The sequence below is a fragment of the Adiantum capillus-veneris genome, chromosome 21 (assembly GCF_014529385.1).
Source record: "Adiantum capillus-veneris isolate H3 chromosome 21, ASM1452938v2, whole genome shotgun sequence".
Lineage (NCBI taxonomy): Eukaryota > Viridiplantae > Streptophyta > Polypodiopsida > Polypodiales > Pteridaceae > Adiantum > Adiantum capillus-veneris.
The window spans coordinates 148,468,871-148,484,907 of NC_140951.1; the positions used below are offsets into that span (position 1 = coordinate 148,468,871).

At 46.4% G+C, this 16,037-nt stretch overlaps 1 pseudogene; it reads left to right on the plus strand.

The window, feature by feature from the left end:
• The first annotated feature begins 5,898 nt into the window (after window positions 1–5,898).
• LOC147431940 (18S ribosomal RNA) lies at window positions 5,899–7,558 on the plus strand (annotated as a pseudogene).
• The last annotated feature ends 8,479 nt before the right edge of the window (window positions 7,559–16,037 follow it).

Here is a 16,037-nt window from a genome sequence, read left to right on the forward strand (position 1 = left end):
GACTAATGTAATCTTGCCTTGACGTTGGCGGTTCCACGGTTTCAGCCCTGCCCTCCAACTAGCAGGTCACAAGGGAGGCCTTCCTGCCCCTGTTCATTACTCAAGATTGTTTGTTCTGTCCGGGCATTATAGTAAGCGCGGAACACCCGATCCCATTCCGACCTCGATATGTGAAAAGCGTTTTAGGCCATATGTACTGATAGTTTTCGGGAGATGTGGTTGACAGCCCGGACCCTAAAGCGATAGCAAAAGCTAGACAATTGAAGAATGACGTGGCTGTAATCATTCTAAACAATTACTAGAGGCGGATTGACGTGGCTGCAGTCATCCAACCTCCCCTTGCTATCCGCTTCAATCGAATGGTGGAAGACAAAACGGGGATTGGACCAATCTGATCTCGCCTTGACGTTGGCGGTCCAACTTACTGTTGTTAGCCTAGGCTAATGACTTACCAAGAGATCCGAAACATTGATTCACATTGCCATGAATATCGGCCGGGTAGCAAAAGCTAGGCAATTGTTTGGTTACTTTGGTGGCAAAAGAAAAAGAACAGGCAACATTATTTCCAAACCTTAGGAACTGTGTGAATCAACACGTTAAGGTAATGCTACTACACTGCGTTGATCAGCAACGACAGGTAACGCTACATAGCAAGTTAATTAACAACGACAGGTTTGGCGCCACGCCATTAGGAACCGCCATAAATGCAAGATACTACCCTAGCTAGGCGAACACCAAGGCAAGGGAATCAACGAAAAACATTCAATTAAATAATGCAAAAGAAATCATCGCAACAGTAGGTATAGGTATTGGAAACATATTTAGTTCTTTGACGGTAAGAAAGTTGCAATATAAGAAATTTTAGTGGAATGGCCGGGCTACTAGAGGTCCAATCAACTTTTCTTCTTTGTTATCGTGCACTGATTGAAGCGTAATTTTGTCCGTTCTTCATGCACGTATTTCCTATTAAGCTTTCTTCAAAGAGCCTTGCGTTTGTTCCTTGGCTCGGAGAAGAAAGCACGCGATGATGAAAACTGGACCGGTAAAATGGCATGAGCTAGGTAAAGCACGCTACTAACCAAGTAAGGAAATAATCAACAACACGCCTTTACAGGGATAGGAAAGGCTCAATTATGCAAAGAAAATTAGCCGAGAGGGATCAATTGCGGGGTGGAGTAAATGGCCAACTTGTCAAGCTCATGACCTGAAGACTGCGGGTTTGAACCCTGCCCCCGCACTACATGTTGTCAGCAGGCCCTACATTGCTGTGCGCCTAACGCTTCTCCTTATCGACGCGTTGTAGGTAGTATAGTGGCTGAAATCAGTGCCTGGAGCAACTCGCTCTAGTCCTGGATTAGTGTTATTGCCGTCCTTCAACGAGCACACAGCTTGCTATCGGCAACCTGGCCTCTTAGTTTGGTGGTTTGCGTGGTAAAGGATGGCGTTGTCGCCGTGCAGACGCTGCGACAAGGATTCTCATGTAATAATCAAACGATTGAAAAAGCGTGGCTTTGCGCAGCAAGTGCTAAGCAACCTGCGCACCACGTTTCTGTCCTGCAAATCAGCCACTATCGCTACCTGGCTTACTTGGATCATTCCACCTTACAAATTATCGTATAATAAACGCTTATGTAGCTGCTACCTTTGGATAGAGCATTCCCATGTGAAACGGCACCGGTTCAAGTCCGGGGAAGTCGTGAGCGAAACTGGATTGGAGTATCTATCATTCAGTTGGGCACTGCTCTGTTGATCTGAGATTATTGGGGTTCCCCCTCAGGCCCCAATCCCAGGACGTAGGATGATCCGCCTTGCCGATGGCCGTTCCGCTCACGGTTATTGGCGAGAGCCGGTAACCAACCAAGAAATCATCAACGAATTGTCAAAGATTGACATTTAGCCTTATTTTACGTACTTATGCTGAGAAAGCTTTCCGAGTAGGCAGGGCCCGATGAAATCGGTGAGGGTTTCAGTTAGTAGCATAAGCTAGACAATTGCTAGCGGCGGATTGACATGGCCACAGTCATCCGACCTCCCCTTGCTATCTGAGTGGATGCACCTCATCCTTCCACTGGGCTAACGGGGACCGTACCAATGTGATCTCGCCTTGACGTTGGCAGTCCGGCTTAAGGTTGTTAGCCTAGGCTAATGACTTACCGAGAGATCATCAACGAAACATTGATTCACAAAACCATGGCATATAGATTAAAAAAAAATAACACAAAAGGTTGGTAGCAATTGAACGATCCTTGTGCCAACTGTATTTGCACTTTCTCCGACAGGTGCTTTTGTCGTTAGCACTCTTTTGTTCATCAATCAAGCGTGTTCGTTCCGTCCCGGCATCCTAGTAAAACGCGGAACACCCGATCCCACTCCGAGCTCGATATGTGAAAAGCGTTTTTTGCCATATGTACTGAGAATTCTCGGGAGACGTGGTTGACAGCCCGGACCCACAAATCGTATATGCGATTACCTTCAAATGCGAATCTGGTATCCGCCAGAAACAATGCAATGAAAGAGCTATGCCATTCATATTACTTTAAACAAGGAGCAAAGGGTTCAAATCCCATTTCCTCCTAATCGTGATTACCTATTTGGTTAACGGTGACATAGGTTGGCTCATCAAAGCTTCGAAGAGGAAATACCTTGAAGAGGGTCTGTTTCGCTCGATTTCTGCCATCCTAGGACTCCATGTTTTGTGAAGGCAAAGAGGACTTGAACCTCTGGCAGCCCCGGTGCTATCGCCTCGCTTTTTCGCTCGCATTTTCAGGATCGGAAAGGAAACAAGCAACACCAAACAAATCACAGCTCCTTTGGTTTGGTTGAGATAATATTCTTCATCCTCAGACAAGTGAAAGCAAAGTTCCCGTTTTTCTTTCCTACTAGCCATGACCGGACTCGAACCGGTGCCGTTTCCTAGTACATAGAAAGGCTCTATCCAAAGGTAGCAGCTACATTACATGAGCCGAAGTAGCATAGCCGGCTCTTTTCGTTTTGTTTGGATAGAGGATATGCTAACTTTAGCAGCTTGGAGTGGCTCGCGCTCTCACGTGGGCAGCATTCATTCCGAGCTGGGTCTCATGGCCGGAATCAACTATCTGCATCTCAATAACAATTCACTGTCTGGCACAATTCCTCCCACACTGCTGGACTGTAAGTATCTGGTGTGGGTGGATCTTAGCAGCAATGAACTGGAGGGCACCATCCCTAAGAGCTTGCCAAGCAAGCAGGGAAGGTGATAGAAGGGACACCAGCTTGCATTTAGCCTTTTTTGAGCATCTTCAGGCGATCAATGCACAAAGTATGGCTTGGGATCAGTGCTTACCAGTTCGCCCGGCTTAGCAGAATTCCTTCCAAAGGTACAACCTTAGTGTCTCTACTCGGATATCGTGGACCATGCACGTAAATGAATTTGTACAGGCAATGAGCGTGGGATACTTGAGGAAGAGCGTAGGATCGAACGCAACACAAGTTAAAAACTTGAAAAAGAGCTACAAGTCGTGCGTGAACAAAAGGAGAGACTATTTGAAAGAATTAAAGCTTTAGAGCTACGGATAGCAAATGCAAAGGACGACAGCTCGTTTATTCATGACTTACGCGAAATGCCTAGTTGCTCTACACCCGATTTGTTAGCCTTACGCCAGCCTTCGAATCGTTGCGAAACGAATAACGAGAACTGGGGAAAAAAGGAGGCGTAGCGTATTTACACTCAATGGAAGGAGGAAGATGGCCAGAGGCATCGACAAATGAAAGATGGCGCGTTGCGAAACTAAAGTAGCAAACCGAAGACAGACTCTAACGGGTCAAATCCAAGACCGAACCACGATAAATCAAAGTTTTACCATCCATTACAACGTGAACCACCGATTCCCTGCAAGGCAAAGGATGGAACACATAAGATATTTTACCATCGCTGATTTTGTACGCTTTGAGGCCGGAGTGGTCACTGATTTTGTACGTGTATGCTTTGAGGCTGTATGCGGAGTGCTCACTGATTCTGTACGCTTTGAGGGCAAGGGATAAGATAAGGATGGAACACATAAGATATTTTACCATCGCTGATTTTGTATGCTTTGAGGCCGGAGTGGTCTCTGATTTTGTACATGTATGCTTTGAGGCTGTATGCGGAGTGCTCACTGATTCTGTACGATTTGAGGGCAAGGGATAAGAGAATAATTAAGTTACTGGCGCTGCAATGCCGGTGGTATCGAGGAAACTCCTAATGAGATGATATGTCTGCTTCAGAATAAAAAGTTATGGCTACGACGCACGGAGAAAAAAAAAGGCTTAAAACCCCTAGTAAAGCTCCAATTTATTTCATGCGTAGAAATCAATTCAAACACCTTTGGCAAAGACACTCTGCTAGGCCAACACTGACACTGAGAGATGAAAGCGGGGAGCGAATGGGATTAGATACCCCTGTCCTAGCCGTAAACGATGGAGACTAATCGCTGCGCGTATCAACCCCTAAGTGCTGTAGCTAACTTAGCGTTAAGTATCCCGTCTGGGGAGTATCGTTCCCCTTAGATCTTTAGATGCTAGGCTAACGTAACCTCTCGGGACCGTTGGTAGGCTAGGTGGTCCCTATGGTGGTGGGCAACCAACCCCAAACGCCAAGGCCAAGATTGCGGGGTGGAGTAAATGGCCAACTCGTCAGGTTCATGACCTGAAGACTGCAGGTTCGAATCCTGCCTCCGCACTACATGTTGTCAGCAGTTTTAAAGCAAAGAAAAACACCGTTTAAAAGAAAAGGAAAGCAAGCTGTAAGCAAAGAAAAAGATGTGATAGAGAAAGCAAACAAGCGAAAGCAGAAAAAGATGCGTTTGCTTTAAAAGAAAGCAAAATCGAAGCAAAGCAATCTTTGCCGGCCAACTGCTTTACTCCGTTCGACATTAGCCTTTTTGCATGCTAGCTACACTACATAAAAGCATTTATGAAAATCTGTAAAAACAGATGTTAAAAGAAAAGCATTAATTGCACCATGCTCTTGTTTGGTTTAGGTTTCGTTGCGGGGCTTTCCATAAGCGGAAGCTGTTTTTTTGGTTCTTTTGTGCGGGGCATGCTTTTGGAATTGGAGAGGCTTTGAAACCTTGCGGATTTGTATCGAGCACAATACAAATTTCTTTATTCACAAAACCAAGTAGGATAAAATCTCTTACTAAGACTGCGGAGAGCAGATATGGCGTTAATTCAGTCTTCTTCTTTGGCTAACACGCTGCATAGGCATACAGAATTAGGTTGGCTGGAGCGCCCGCCGTGAAGCCAAACTATCCCTCAGGGATCCCGGACCAAGCGCAAGTGGGGACTTCTCAACATCGCAAGTCACCTCTTGACGATCTGTCCATTAACCACACAAATATTTACATTTGATTATTATAGTTTGACTATTATACGAGAACACTAGAGAATCTTTGTCTTTAGGCTTTAGCCATCCTTTACGTAAGAAACCACTAAACTAAGAGGCCAGGTCGGTGATAGCAAGCTGTGTACTTGCCGGCTATCAATCATAAGGTGGAGTGAAATTGGATAGCCAGAGTGTTTTTGGGCACTCAACAAAAAGAGAGGCGCACAGGCGACAAAGTAACAGGGGGCTTGGGGTTGTTGGGCTTCCCCGTTTGGCTCACGTAGCTTAAGGGATAGAGTATTCCTATGTACCAGGAAAGGAAACGGCACCGGTTCAAGTCCGGTCGCGTTCTTGGATCGGAAAGGTCACGGTAGTATCTATTATTTAGCTGAGCACTGCTTTGTTGATCTGAGATTATGCTTAACCCCCACTCGGCCCCAATCCCGGGACGTAAGATGATTCGCCTTGCCGATGGCCGTTCCGCTTCCGGTATTGGCAAGAGCTGGTAACTAACCAAGAGATCATCAACGACAAAGATTGCCCTTTTTTAACTAAAAAACCGAGTTTGATCCTGGCTGAGAATGAACGCTGGCGATATGCTTAACACATGCAAGTTGAACGTTGTTTTCTATTTATAGAACAGTTGAAGACAAAGTGGCAAACGGGTGCGTAACGCGTGGGAATCTGCCAAACAGTTTGGGCCGAATCCCAAAGAAACGAAAGCAAAAAAGCAAGCTTTGATAAAGCTAAAAAGCGCTATTTGATGAGCCTGCGTAGTATTAGGTAGTTGGTTGGGTAAAGGCTGACCAAGCCGGAGATGCTTAGCTGATCTTTTCGGACGATCAACCACACTGGGACTGAGACACGACCCAGACTCCATAGGGAGGCAGCAGTGGGGAATATTGGACAATGGGCGAAAGCCCGATCCAGCAATATCGTGTGAGTGAGTGAAAAACGTCGCGTTAGCGAGGAAGGGCAATGCGGCTTGTAAAGCTCTTTTGTCGAGTGACGATTATGACAAGACTCGAAAAAGAAGCCCCGGCTAATTCCGTGCGAGCAGCCTCGGTAAGACAGGAGGGGCTAGTGTTATTCGGAATGACTGGGCGTAAAGGGCACGTAGGCAGTGAATCAGGTTGAAAGTTAAAGGCGCCAGCTCAACTGGCGGAATGCTTTCAAAACCAATTCACTTGAGTGGGATAGAGGGGAGTGGAATTTCGTGTGGTAGGGATAAAATCCGGAGATATACGAAAGAACGCTGAATAGCGAAGGCAGCTTTCTGGGTTTCTACTGACGCTAGGGTGCGAAGGCTTGGGGAGCAAACAGGATTGGATACCCTGGTAGTCCATGCAATAAACGATGAGTGTTTGTCCTTGGTCCGCGGATCGGGGGCTCAGCTAACGCATTAAACACTCCGCCTGGGGAGTACGGTCGTAAGACTGAAACTCAAAGGAATTGACGGGGGCTTGCACAAGCGGTGGAGCATGTGGTTTAATTCGATACAACGTGCAAAACCTTACGAGCCCTTGACATGAACACTTGACATATGAACAAGTGTGCTTGTCCTTAACGGGATGAAACGAAAATTCATACAGGTGCTGCATGGCTGTCGTCAGCTCGTGATGTGAGACGTTTTTGGTTAACTCCTATAACGAGCGAAACCCTTGTTTTGTGTTGCTAAGACATGCTGCTCTCAAAGGATCAATGTCATTATTTACTTGTCAGCGGGGCAGTACGGGATTGATGACACTTCCTCTGTGCCGATGTTGTACTCACAGGAGACTCCCTATAGTTCTACTATGGAGGAAGGTGGGGATGACGTCAAGTCCGCATGGCCCTTATGGGCTAGGCTACACACGTGCTACAATGGTAATTACAATAGGAAGCAGGGCCCTAAGGCGGAGCGAATCCATAAAGATTACCTTAGTCCGGATTGTTCTCTGCAACTCGAGAACATGAAGTTGGAATCGCTAGTAATCGCGGATCAGCATGCCGCGGTGAATACGTACCCGGGCCCCGTACACACCGCCTGTCACACCCTAGGAATTGGTTTCGCCCAAATCATCGACCAGAGATCACCTATTGCTAAAGTGTTTCATGCCGGCGTTGAGTGTGGCCCATTTTGGTATGGGTGGTCTCCTTGGTGCATATTTGGGTTGGGTCAGTGTGACTGGGGTGAAGTCGTAACATGGTAGTCGTAGGGGAACCTGTGGCACTGGAGGGAATCTTAAAGGGAGGCGCTAGCGTCTTTTTATTAACTGTACGTGAGTTGATAAAGTCAATTCGTTCGGGTAAGCTAACTGTGCGAGGGGGAAGTGTGGGGTTGGTAGCGATTAAATAATCAAAGGCTTGTACTAGTTGTATTTGCATTTTCTGTGGCAGGTGCTTTTGTCGTTAGCACTTTTTTGTTTCTTAATCAAGCTTGTTTGTTTTGTCTGGGCATCCTAGTAAAATGCGGAACACCTGATCCCATTCCGACCTCGATATGTGAAAAGCGTTTTCCGCTATATGTACTGAGAATTGTTGGGAGACATAGTTGACAGCCCGGACCCACTAAAGATGCGAAGAGGAGAAGAGAAAGGAACACCATAACAGATAGCAAAAGCTAGGCAATTCTTCGAATTAACTGCAGTAATTTGACGACCAAAGCGATGACGTGGCTGCAGTCATTCTAAACAATTGCTAGCGGCAGATACTGTAGTCATCTGACCTTTCCTTGCTATCGGAGTGGATGCTTCCACTGGGCGGGGACTGGACCAATGTGATCTCGCCTTGACGTTGGCGGTCCGGCTTATGGAGAAGAGACCAAGGCCTTCTTTGACCAAGAGTCACACCTTTATGAAAATATTGCATCGGCACTTGTACCCTAACGTTGACCTTACATTAGATGAGAAAAATGTATAGTCTAATCTCAATCGAGAGATAGAGTGGCTTGGAAAGGCTGTGTGACTTGAGGAGCATAAGGAAATGGTTATGTCAGCCGCCAAACTCAAGACCAATGTTGTACTTACTGGCAGTTTCCTTTCGGGAGCCTAAGGTCCCTCTCTTCCGCCGGGCAGCGTAAGTGCCTGCAGCGCCCACTTTTGCCGGGGGAAGTGCCTAACGGCACTAACTTTTTCTCAACATTCCATTCTTTTCAAATTGAAAAGAGAAAACTGTTTGAAAAGAAATGGCTGGCTAAAATGAGATTCCGTATAATGCAAAATTGCTTGCGTTAGGGAAAACGTCACTCCGCTGGAGAGAGAGGGCCCTAAAAAAGGGCGCTTCTTTGGTTATCCCTTTCAAATCGTGCGCCCTGTCTCCTTTACAAGCAAGTGTCCGGGGAGACCCGATTGCCAAGGCTACGGTCATTTCAGCTTAGCGGGAGGCTCCTACCCCACCATGCGTTCCTTTGGGGAGGGTGTGAAGCTAACAAAACAATGCAAGAGGTGGCAACATAGAACCCGCTAGGAGTGGCAAGACTACTGATCAACGCAAGTGAATTGTGCAACCACGCTTTGTAGAAACCATAAAGCTCCTGTATCATTACGGGCCAGCAGACACTCTGTTGGCGAAGAATGAACCAAAATGTGATTTGGGACACGATGGGCCTTTGCGTGCCCAGATCGGAAAATGATCACTGGAGTATAGCACATGATCGCTTTCCTTGTAATAAAGTCATCATGTCGACAAGGTAAACCCAATGGGCTCCCCTCAGGAGGTCTGGTCATAAGATGAGATATCGTCCAGTGGGATGAAGACGATATGAAAAGCCACCAGCTTGCTTTACTGGGTAGGGTAAAATAGGCAGCGGAGGTAGATAGAGACATATCTATTCAATGAATCACCGACCTGACCTTTTGAGTTGGGGGCCCGGTGCTAACTCGTATCATGAATGACGAAGCGCCAAAAGACCATTTATACGCACTTCGTGCCTTAAATGAATAACTGCGAGCAGTAACGCCACAAAGGTTATGCAAGGGTCGCTGGGCTTCCCCCACTAAGGTTCCCCTGGCTGAGCCAGCTACCCTTTCTTCTGGTTTCATGCATACTGGAAACCAAGGAAACTGAGTTGCGCTTGCTTGTAGCTTCTCTCTAAACGCTCTGAGCGGTTCTTGAAACGCAGGAACGAAAAGCTGCCGGGGCCTAGACTTCCCATTTGTCATTTGAGCCGTATGCAAGGAAACTTGCACGTGCGGTTGAAAGAGGGGGGAAAGCTCTTCCGTTCCGGGCTTACCTATCTGAATAACCAAGCTCGGATATAGCTGGTTTTCCGTGAAATCTATTGAAGTAGAGCGTATAACGTTTATGGCTTGAGGTAGAGCACTCAATGGGCTAGGGTAGCCGAAAGCTTGACCGACCCCAAGGAAACTCCGAATACAGGCCATGGGTTTGTACAGACAGACTTTGGGTGCTAAGATCCAAAGTCGAAAGGGAAACAGCCTAGATCGTACGCGAAGGTCCTTAAGAAATCACTTAGTGGAAAAGGAAGTGATCAAGCGATGACAACCAGGGGGTGGGCTTGGAAGCAACCATCTTTCAAAGAAAGCGTAATAGCTCACTGGTCTAGCTTCATGGCACTGAAAATGTCTCGGGGCTCAAGTGACTCAACGAAGCGACGAGACCTTGAAAGAAGCTTTTTCAAGTGTCAGTAGCGGAACGTTCTGTCAATCAAGGAAAGTTGTTGGTGACAACACCTGGAGGTACCAGAAGTGAGAATGTTGACATGAGTAACGAGAAATCATGATTGCGTGCCAGTTCCAGCGTTTCTGCGTTCAGTCAATCTACGCAGAGTGAATCGGTCCCTAAGGAACCCCGAAAGAGAAACGTCCGATGGATACACGAAAGCGACGAAGTGGCTTTAACTACTGAACCATGCGTGTTTGTTAAACTCGTGAATTGGATGATTTGGGCAGGGGGCTACGAAGTCACTCCGGCTTTATGCAGGGTTGAAAATCCCAGGAAAAAACTTTATGGAATTGGGAGGGCGATTCAACATTTAAAATGCAAAACCAATCGTACCCCAAACTGACACAGGTGAACAAGTAGAATATACTAAGGCGCTTGACAGAACCATGTTGAAGCAACTCGGCAAAATGGCCCCGTAACTTAGGAAGAAGGGGTGCTCTCCTATTGAAGGATTGGGAAAGCGGCACATATTGGGGGTAGCGACTGTTTATTAAAAACACAGGACTCCGCTAAGTGGTAACACGATGTATAGAGTCTGACACCTGCCCGGTGCCGAAAGGTAAAAAGGAGAAGTGTTATAAGCTTTGAATGGAAGCCCCGGTAAACGGCGGCAGTAACTCTGACTGTCCTAAGGTAGCGAAATTCCCCGACAAAGGGGTGGTTTGACAGAGATGTTCGACAACATAATCGGGCAATATGCTGGGACATCCGTCCCAATTTCAGTATCCAATAGTCATACAGAACAGGATAAAATCAAAAAAATCTGGCAAATGACAGCGCGAAGCGCTTTCAACCAACCTACGGCCTATCCACGGCTGAATGGAAAATGTAGTTGGTGGCGCAGACCATCAACAGGATAGCAAGTTGGAAATACATCGTCTTTCGAGCCCGCGGTTGACTATTTTCTTAGCCTCACGCCGTGCACCCGCGAACGTAGTTCCAAGATCTAAACTCGATCCCCAACGACCACACGCCAGACATCTTTCGAGATGATGATATAGTCCGAACTTATAGGAGAATATAAGGCCATAGGCGAGGATGGCATGGACGTGAATACCATCCATTGCCGTTTGATTAATTTTATTGTGTCGCATAAGTAGCGACCTGCATGAATGGTGTACACAGTAAGTTACGCCAGCCTTCTAAGTAATTATTAGGTTTTAGGCAACATTACATGTGGAAACACTTTAAAGATCTAAGTGCACTTGTCTTCAAGGACTTCGATATGACACAATGGACGATCCGCAGGATTGGGGAATGGAAAATCATGCACTTGCTCTAGAACATCCAGACTGGATAGCAGAGGTCCAATCCCCAGAGACTTTACATGGAGCGCCCCGGCTTACCGCTATGGCTTATTCTATTCGAACTGAGAAAAAGGCCTGGGTAAAGAGAAAGCCCAAGCTAAACCAAAAATTTTAGCAAAACTTACAGGTAACGACTGCCGTGCTGTCTCCAACATGGACTCAGTGAAATTGAATTCTCCGTGAAGATGCGGAGTACTAACGGCTAGACGGTAAGACCCCGTACACCTTTACTATACTTTTGCAGTGACATCCTTGATTTAATGTGTAGGATAGATGGGAGGTGATGGCAATGTCGCCACCAATCTTGAAATACCACTCTCTCGTCGTTGGATGCCTAACCGCCGCTGCTGTCAGAAGCGGGATATTGCAAGGTGGGTACTTTATCTGGGGCGGATGTCTCCCAAAGAGTAACGGAGGTGTGTGAAGGTAGGCTCAAGGTAATATAATAACAGCTTATGAGCGTAATGGTAGAAGCCTGCCTGATTATAAGACTTACTAGTCGGACAGAGACAAAGGTCGGCCATAGTGATCCGGGAGTCCCGTGTGGAAGGGCTCTCGCTCAACGGATCAAAGGTACGTCGGGGATAACAGGCTGATGACTCCCAAGAGATCTTATCGACGGAGTCGTTTGGCACCTCGATGTCAACTCATCACATCCTGGGGTTGAATAAGGTCCCAAGGATTCGGTTGTTCACCGATGAAAGTGGTACGTGAGTTGGGTTTAGAACGTCATGAGACAGTTTGGTTCCTATCTACCGTTGGTTTTAGAGAACTGCGAGAAGCTTGCCCTAGTACGAGAGGACTGGGTTAGGTCAACCTATGGTGTTCCGATTGTTGTGCTAGTAAACAGCGCCGGGTAGCTAAGTTGGTAGGGAAGAACCGCTGAAAGCATCTAAGCGGGAAATCCTTGTCTAGACAAGTTCTTCTATCGGGTGAAAGAACATCACTTTGATAGGCGAGAGGTAAAAGCACCGCAAGGACAATGGGCTTCCTCATACTAATCTCTTTTCGAGATTCCACTAACGATGTTGTATGGTTACCCCAGGTGGGGCAAGGGATGGCACGAAAGCGCGTACGACACACACCTTAGCATGAGCACGTATAGCCGAGTAAAAAAACGATCTAAAGAGATGGGTAGCTAAAGTAGTAACGAGTTGAAATCCTATACGGGTCGTAGTTATCAAGTATTTTGCTTGCGTAAGTCAGGAATGATATAATACGTAACGTGACGTATAGGATACGATATAGGCTTTGTTTTAAAGTGTTGTAATTAAACTAGATGAGAAGCCACGCTGCAAAATAACTCCTTTTCACCATGCATAGACCAAGCCGACGATTAAGACAAATAGAAAAACAATTACTTCAACGAAAGCTAAAATAAGCCCAATTCCCGCTATAGCCCTAGAAAAATACGGTTTTGACTTTCGTGAAGAATTAAGAAAATATGTAAACTCTTCGATCCTTGAGATACTCTTCGACAAGAAAACTTTTTCGTTTGTAAAACAGCAAGCAAACTGACCCTTATGAATGCCAGCGCTTGAGCAAAGGGTTTGGGCAGTCGAAATGTCTAGCCCATCAAAGGAATATGTACTTACATAGCGAAGGGACCCTGATATGTAGGCTTCCTATGTCTCGGGTGCTTTAGAGGGCCCGGCGTATATGCCAGTGTGGCAAGCCACCATGTCTACCTTGCTCAGGGAGAGTTCCTCTAGAAGGATTAAACGGTCAATTTTCTCCCTTAGAACCCCCTCAAGGTCGCGCCTTAGATTGGCTATGGTAGTAGCCCCCCGCCTCTTCTTCGGCTACAGCCTAAAGCGGGTAACCCACCGATTCTGTATAGGTGGTAGCGAATAGGTGCCGTACTGAGCTCTTTTGGTTAAAGTAGGTGCTTTCCCTTGGCCAGAAGAGCCTATAGAGCATGTAGCATGCATTAACTGCCGCTGTGCACTCGTCGTTGAGTCGCTTGACCAGGCCCCGACAGCGACTCGGGGTAGCGGTTAGCCGGGTTTTCCCTAGCTTAAGGTGCCGTGCCAAGGGGTAAGGCGTCCCGGCCAATGTAGTGCTGGGCTCCAGGCAACAGGGAAGTTTTCTTAACAATTTGAATTTCCTAGCCTAGTTATAAATTTAATGTGCTAATCTGTATACGAATGGAGACGATCGGACTTGAACCAATAACTTCATGCTTGCGAAACATGCGTTCTACCGATTAATCTACACCCCCGCCCTCGTTTCATGTGCAACACGTATCATATAGGCAAACAAAAGTTTTCTTTTAAAGCAAAGAATTTGTGTGGCTAGTGCCATGTAGTCCTTATTCCACTGATGCTCAAGCGGAAGAACGGAAGCTCTAAAAAAAGGTCGGCATGCGTAAATCGACTAACCGCTTCTCTCCGGACGAATCCAAAAAAACAAATTAAACGACTATTCTTTCCAAAGCTCTTTTAAGACGCTACGAATAGATAGGCACGGTCAAATGCTAAAAAGGGTAATCCGTGATAGATAGATAGAAAAGGACGTGGTAAAGGGAGGAATCCTTGGGCCTGACCTAATCTCGTAGTCATAGTGCTATCGTTGGCTTCTGCATTTAAATGATTAATTTCACAACCCAACATTCACGCATGCCAGGAAGGCATTGGCTAGATGCCCTTGCCAGCACCTGAGGTCAAATGGCATTTCATCTTAACATGATCCGGCCCCATAGCTTGTTAAGAGTCTATGTGCTTACTGAACCTGGGATGCTACGTAGCGGTTGCCAAGGCGGGACTTCAAGTTGCAACGAATTATCATGATTCGTTTACGTCGTAGAATCAATCGACATTCTTCTAGCAATTTCTTTGTTTTCAACGGAAACAGTGGAGTTTATGGCATTTCTTTATGCACGGTTGACATAGCGAAGACAACAGCTCTTGCCAAGGCAGTAGCTCTATGTCAATAAGGGCTAGCAACAGAGCCTCCTCCTCGTGTATCCAAATCCCTAGCAAAAGGAGTAGGTAGCTAGGGGGAACCCACATACATCCATTGCATTCTAAGCTAGGGTCCCTTGTCATGTACCGTCATGCCACAGTGGGTTTACTTAAAAAAAATTGCGGATGGAGTCAAACTAGCATTCTAGGACTGTAAGTGCAACGCATTACCATTATGTTACTTAGTTGGGGGGTGACCAAAGCAAAGGCCACCCCGAAGTAACCGTTATTTATCTAGACTTATCTTCAGGGTTGTTTATTGATTTCCTTAAAATACAAAGAATATCGAAAAGGCCATGATCAAAGCAAACAGGGCAATAGCTTTTGTTAAGGCAAAGCCTGGAGTAACATAACCGAATAATTGTTTGGCTAATGATAGATTTCACGCCACAGGGCTTGTCAAAGGACTAAATACGTTTCCAATACCTACTGCTGCTCCTTTTCTCATTCTTGGGTTCATCCTTGCCATTCTCTTTTTCGGGAAGTAGGAAGGGGCAAAGCTAGGAAATTCCCCCCCAGTGCTTCCTATTCTCCGGGGTCATTATCGCCCGACCCAGTATCCTGACAGTTCCCTTCATTTCCGGAAGGAGTCTCTTCCTCCGGTTTTGGTCCCCTACAGAAACACAAAACCCGGTTCCACCAAGAACGTTTAGGCACTTGTGATTGTGCAAGGTGATCTAGCTTGGAAAGTAGCTCCTCTTCTTGTTGTCAAGAAAAGGGGCTCTGGCTCTTTGCCTCGCTAGTCTCGGGAGCCTCGCTAGTACCCTCCTCCTTCCTGTTCTTCGATGACAAAGGGCTTCCCTCAACTTTGCTTGACGGCCCTGAGCTCAATTCGTGTCCGGCCTTATCTCCTTCTGGAGTGGAGTTGTCATCCTTGATTTCACGAGTATCCCCTCCAAACTCCTCTTCCCATAACGACGCCCCCGAAGATGATGGAGGAGGAGGAAACGAGTAATTCTCTATCGGCATCGAGCCTTGTTCGGCGGGCTGCTGGCTTGTTTCCGCTTCCGGCCTGTCTTCTGAACTGTAGGAATTGGAAGAATAGAAGTAACAAGTTAAAAAATTGCCCCACTTATTCCTTCCAAATTCGTACATTGAAATGGCGACCTCTAAGAAAATACATTCGATATGAACTCCCGAGTCACTCTAGAGTGACACCGTACGGGTAACTCTTAACGAAAAAACGAAAAGGGTGCCCATTTTTCTTTTTGGTAGCCAAGTTCACTGGAAACCCCCCGACGGCTAATCATCGAAATAGTTAGACTTTTTGAAGTTTCGAATAGGTTATTTTTCATGGCATCATTTTTTGTTGATGATCTCTTAGTTAGTTACTGGCAAAGCCAATAACCGTAAGCGGAATGGCCACGGCAAGGCGGATCATCTTACATTCCGGAAAAGGGTTGCCCCAATAATCTCCAGTCACCATACCAGTGCTCAACTTAATGACAGAGTAGTAGATGATCCTTCCTATCCAGTTTGGCTCATGACCGGGCTTGAACCGATGCCGTTTCACAAACTCTCTCGTTTAAGTTACATGAGCTGCGAAAAACTAAACTACTGCCAAGCTAGGAAAGCAAAGCTCTTTTGAGATAGAATGTGGGCAGATTGATTCTTATTTGTAGGCAACTATGGCTCCTCGAAGCGAAGAACTGTACGAACTATAACGTAGGCTACCGCTCTACCCTTCGAAACTCAACCAACTAAACTCTCGGTGTCTACGGCATTAGAGTGAACTTCGTGCCCAAATGAGCACGCAGACAG